This window comes from Hyperolius riggenbachi, chromosome 1, assembly GCF_040937935.1.
Source record: "Hyperolius riggenbachi isolate aHypRig1 chromosome 1, aHypRig1.pri, whole genome shotgun sequence".
Lineage (NCBI taxonomy): Eukaryota > Metazoa > Chordata > Amphibia > Anura > Hyperoliidae > Hyperolius > Hyperolius riggenbachi.
In genome coordinates, this window is record NC_090646.1 from 602687553 (window position 1) to 602693552 (window position 6000).

The 6000-nt window shown below is 44.1% G+C and overlaps 1 long non-coding RNA gene across 1 annotated transcript in view; it reads left to right on the forward strand.

Moving 5' to 3' along the window:
* LOC137558954 (uncharacterized) overlaps positions 1–4636 on the forward strand; it is a 92601-nt gene extending 87965 nt beyond the window's left edge. The window contains exon 4 of the long non-coding RNA XR_011029743.1: positions 4338–4636. This is a non-coding gene — a long non-coding RNA (uncharacterized lncRNA). The remainder of the gene's footprint in view (positions 1–4337) is intronic.
* Positions 4637–6000: the final 1364 nt, after the last annotated feature.

Sequence of the window (6000 nt, forward strand, 5' to 3'; positions counted from 1 at the left end):
CCTCCCTGCGGTGTCCCCCCGTACGCGACGATCGCTGCCGGCGTGTATGCCCATACGGAAATCCCGTGTGGAACAGGATTTCCATGAGGGCTTCCCCCATCATTGACGTCGAGACGTCAGAGGGAGTCCCGATCCACCCCTCAGTGCTGCCTGGCAGTGATTGGCCAGGCAGCGCACGGGTCTCAGGGGGGGCACCCTCTGATGCGGCAGCGATCGTGAGTAACACGCAGCTAGCAAAGTGCTAGCTGCGTGTATAAAAAAAAAAATTATGCAGATCGGCCCAGCGGGGCCTGAGAAATCCTCCTGCGCGGCTTACCCCGTGTCCAGCACGGGGTTACCTTTAAGGAGGTTAAGTGTCCCTCAGAGGGGCTCACAATCTAATCTCTACCATATATTCCTCAGAGCTGTACCTGACAGGACTAAATATGTCGCCGTCTTTGATAAATTGAATCGAATGTAAATCCGGATGAGGATAATTTTCACAACTAGAAAACACTGGCTATATAATTTATAAATTAATATTAAAAAAATAATAATTTTGTTCACTAGGTTATTTTCTCTACAGTTCGTCTTTAAAGGGTTTTTTGAAAAACCCCTTCAAGTTCTTGCATTGTGAATTTTATTTCTGTATTCCAAATAATTTTAATCAGAGAGATTACAACATTTGCCTTATCATCCAGAAATACACGGTGCTCCTTGATGGGACCTCAGTGAAGTCTAGATGGTTCTTGGCTAAGGAAGCTGGTTGGGGCTGTCTCTGCTGAAAATCTAGCATGTGTACTGCAGTCTTGATGAATAAGCAAGTGACCTGGATTACGGAGGACTGTCAGGGCCGGATTTAGGACAAGGCCACTTGGCCATGGCTTAGGGCACCACAAGAGCAAGGGCACCAAAGCAGCAGGCTAAACTGGTGCAGCATGATGCAATGCAGGTAGATCAGGATAGTGCTTGACCGTGGTACTCTGCTGTCAGCCACCTGTGCAGCAGCCACCTTGCTCTCTGTGCATGTTTGCATTGTGGCTGGCCGCTATGGATTTGGGCAGCATTGGCGATGAAAAGGAAGATGAAGATTTTGCACTGGAAACAAGCAGAGAAATGAGTGACACTGATGTTTGCTGCAATGTAAAGGCGAGCTGGCTGCCTATACTAAAAGTGGGGTGGAAAAAGGAGGGATTAAGGGAGTCATCTGGCTACCTATATAGAGAAGAAAGGAGGGGTCATCTGGCTACCTATACTAGAGGGAAGGGGGGAGGTGGTTATCTGGCTACCTATACTAGAGGGAAGAGCGGAGGGATCATCTCGCTACCTATACTGAAGGAGGGTGGCTGGTGATAGTGGCCTTGGGCGGTAAAGAGTACAAATCCAGCCCTGAGTACTGTATTGTCTTGGGTGAGCACATTATTTTCCTGCCTGAGACAAACTTGTGAGATGCCGCACCCTCCCCCACGTAGTATAATAACACCCCCCCCCCCCGCAGAATAGGTAGCCTGGAGGGGTAGCAGACAGGAAAGTGGGCAGTGGGCACAGCAGCGGGGAGGGGGTCTCACCCCCTCTTACCTGGGTCCTCCGATCTGCGCTCCCCCTCCAGCTATTAGGCGCAACAGCGTAGTATGATCAGGCAGCAGGCAGGGATGGCTCACCTCTTCCGCGTTCCAGCGTGCGTTTCACTCTCGTCACTTTCTGCAATGCCGTCCACTTACAGTACAGTGGGTGGAATTGCAGGAAGTGACGAGAGTGGAATGCAGAAGAGGTGAGTCATCCCCGCCCACTGCCTGATCATACTTCTGTCCCCCCTCCAGGCCGCTGTGCCCGCTGCCCCCTTGCTGCCTGCGACCCCCTCCAGCTCAGCGCCCCCCACCCACGGCCAGCAGGTGGATGCAGCCCCGCCCGACTTTTGCCGCCTGAGGAACCCGCCTCATGGGCGGCTCAGCTCACCCTATAGAATGTGTAATTAGCATGTAGTCTAGATGAAACACTTCTGAACAACGCTTGGCCCTGAGCTCAGGGCCGTGCAGAGGGTCCTCACCTGGGGGATGCTCAAATTTAACCCCCCCATGCACAGTAGTACCAACCAACAAGTGGTCGGGGACCTTCCCCTCCCCAACCTCCTCGTCCTGCAGTGACATGTGACCTCCCCTACCCCCAGAAATGCACAGTAATACCAAACCAGAGTTGTATGGATCTTGCACCAAATCCAATCCAAATCCAAAAAAGCTTTATTGGCAGGACCAAATACATTTAGCATTGCCAAAGCAAGACAAACGTTAACATGGGGAGGGGGTTGTGGGAATAAGGGAAGGGTATAGGGGGTTGGGGCACTGTCCCAAACCATCCCTCTGATCCCCTCTACTTGACACATTCAATCACAGAGGTGCTGGCTGCATTCAATCGTGTGGAGTCAGTCAGACCTGTGGCCGAATGTTTCCTCCTCCCCTTCTCTGTCTCCTTGGCAGCCACGTCTCTGCTGTCATGTCAGGATGGCAACAGTGCTACGTGATGTGCGGAACTTCCGACTTGTTGGCACCTGGGTCCCTGCATCTGTCGGCGATCAGTGTGTATAAGTTAATTACTGCAAGTCTGCTGCAGCACTCCAGTCCACTCCACACCACAGACTCCACCCTCATAATAAGGAGGAAGTCCATTGGAAGGGCCTAGGGTAATGGGTCACACAAAGGGGGGTTCTTGAATAACCAGAGCCCCACCCCGTACATGTGCCTGCATCAATGGTCACAGATGGATCGATTCCTGATCTCTGCAGGAGACTGTAATCTTGCGTGTGTACACACATTAATTGCCAATCGTGGTTGTCAGGATTTACTAGCTGTTAACAAAACAAAACATTTCTTCTGTATATGGCTTGTCTGCAGACCTTTACTTATTTTTTTGAAGCATATGAACTTGGCTTCACTTCTTTCATCAGTTTCATCTAGGAGCAAGGAATATTATTCTCTTAAAATTGTTTAGTGGGAATGCGCTCAAAACAAATATAAAACAACAAAAACATGGGAGAAAATGCTATGTTCCAGTAAGACATATTTTATGCTTTGGCAAAAGGGTCGTGTTTGAAAAATGCGTGCTCCTTAGCCTCAGGTTTCTGATTTCAAACTGTGTACTTCTCCAGAAACGAGTCATGTCTCAGGCAAGAGAAAGATTTGTGGTAGATTGACAAGAACTATGTTTTCCCCGACATACTTTTTACCTTGTTTATCTTCTTTTATGCTTGTCTCACTGTCGCATCTTGGAAATAATGACTCTTTTGTGGAACGATGATGCAACACTGATAGAGTTGCAGGTGCAGAAGATATGGACAAGTGCAGAATCAGCAGTGTAATGTAAGCAGCATGAAACCATAGGTGGGACCGTATCTAAATGTATATTCTAGAGTCAGAAAGGGTAGTTAGTGGCACCACTTTAACAAGTAGAAGAACAGAGATTTGAAGAAGGTAGGAGGCGCCCTAAAGAAACCACTTCACGGAGTAGACATCAAGCGTCATACCTTTATTATGCACTTTACAAGACAATGTGTTTCATGGTCAAAACTGCTTTTTCTCTGGGTGCTTAGTTTGTAGAAGGTAGGAGGCGCCTAAAAGAAACTTCTTCAAGGAGTAGACATCAAGCAAGGTTGTATTCAGAAAGTTTAGTAATATCTTTATTAAACACTTTACAAGACAATGCATTTCATGGTCAAAACCGATTCCTCAGGTCAAAGCTTGTGCCTTAGCATTTTAGTAAGTGGGCTTTTTAGTCCTTTGTAGCCCCTTACACACTCTAATGAGTTCTGGTTCACCATACGCTTGCAGGGTAGTCTAACTCTGTGCACTAACAGTAGATACATGAAGATTTAACTTCTGGGAATGTGACAGCCCTTCATCTATATTATGTATGGATGATGACATTGTGACCATTGGGGTAACAGATTGCTCAGCCAGCTCATGGTGAACCAGAACTTCTAGGCTTGTTTAAGGGGCTAAAAAGGACCAAAAAAGCCCTGTTACTAAAATGCTATGCAAAACAGAAAATTGCCTTCTTAAACCAGAAGGTATTTGCGATAATTCAGGTTGGATTGTGCTTCTGAGGTGCCCCATAATGCATCACTGCTGACTATGGAAATCATCCTTTTATGTTCCTGAAAGCCAAACACACCTCCAGAACCACTGGGACACTTGGTGTTCTGATCTTTAGTGCAATTTACTGTTTTTTTATGTGTTTAAAAATTGTGATAAGACACAAATAGGATTATCTGCTGCATTAGGACAGACATCTATATTTAAATTATAAAAAGTATGATCTTATTTTGGGCTTTCTTCTTTACTAAGGTGCTTTACTCTTATTTTCAGAAGCAATCTGTCTGAAGGTGCCCTAGTCTTACCCACCTGGAAACGTTTGGTCCCAGAGCCTTCTGTCATGCTGCTCCTACGTTATGGAACTCCTTACCTCAGCAGATCAGGACAGCTCCATCTCTGGACGAGTTTGAATCCGGACTGAAAACCCACCTGTTCAGTTTGGCATTTGCAAAAATATAATTTTTGTTGTGTGAATACTTCATCCTACTACCAACTACGGAATCTGAGAGAGCCTAAGTGCTCTGAGTCCTATGGGAGAAAAGTGCTATAGAAATGTTATTGTTATTGTTATACATGCTACAATTTTTCCTTTTTTTTTTTTGATTAGATAATTTAGTTTGATTATTCCGTTACAATAATATAAAAAATTTTTCCAACATGTCCGATCGGATTTTATTTAAAAAAAACAGGATAATAGTTTTTTTTTCTTGATCAAAAACAAAAGATTCTTTTCAACTTTCATTCGATTTGATTCTTTTGGTCAAATAAAAAGGAAAATCGAACGTTTTTATTGTACCGTGTATGGGCACCATTACAGATATCCACAAGAAATAAAAACATATTCTAGCAGAACTTGTCAAGTAGACTGAAACCTTTCTACAGTCTGAACCCATAAGGAACTAGAGCCACTTATTTTGCAACTGTGCTCAAGAAATGCCTTTTAAGCAAGGCAGTTTCCCTAACAAAAACATTGCAACAATGCACTCTTAGCAATGAATGTCCTCTTGACATAGTTGTGCATATTTAACAAGTACAATGGTTGAAGGTCTTATCTAGTCTTGAACTATCTACTTTAAAGATGAAAGGTTTAGCAGTTTACTTATAGAGATGAAATTGACCACAACTGCCCTAAACAGTTAGTTTACAGTCAGAAAGTGGCAATATAAATAAGGAAATGGGTGATAGGTATGAGAAAAGTTTAAAAAAACAGCAAAAGATATAAACAAGAGGAGAGATGGGTGATAACAGGTCGGTCTGTAAACCAGATGTCCACCAGACTCTAATTTGACAGTACAGTAAAGATCAAAAAAACAAGAGGTGTGCTCTTTTGGGAACAAATATAAAACTACATGGTGGTCATAATTAAAATTATAGTCTTTAGGACCATTTAGATCAATAGATCTGTGTGAAGCATGGCAGTAGATAAAACTGGAGGGTAATTAGGACTTTTAGACACTGAAGAATAGTCTGTAAATAATTTAAATATTTCAGCATTGTAAACAGCAGCTTGACACAGTGAGTTCACTGGGAATGGATTGGATAACTCTGCAAAGTGTTAAAGAGAACCTGAACTGAAAATAAAAAGTCAAAATAACCTTACAGAGGTCATACTTACCTCCTGTGTAGTCTACTCCTCAATCGCTTTCTCCTCTCCTGTGTCCTGTTTGTCCACTGTGATCAAAGGAATTCTCCGTCCTCCATTTTAAAAATGGCCATTACCCCATAGCAGCTTCCCGGTCAGCACATCGTTAAACTGTAATATCACCCACTTGAGCCATAGGGAAACATGGACATTACCTTTCACATTCAGTTGTAACTGACAGCTGCTGATATATAACTGACAGTAACTGGTATATTTCAGTTCTGACAAAATCTTGTCAGACTTGGAAGGGATCACTGTAAGAAGAAAATGATGAGCTTCTGAGAGGAACGGATG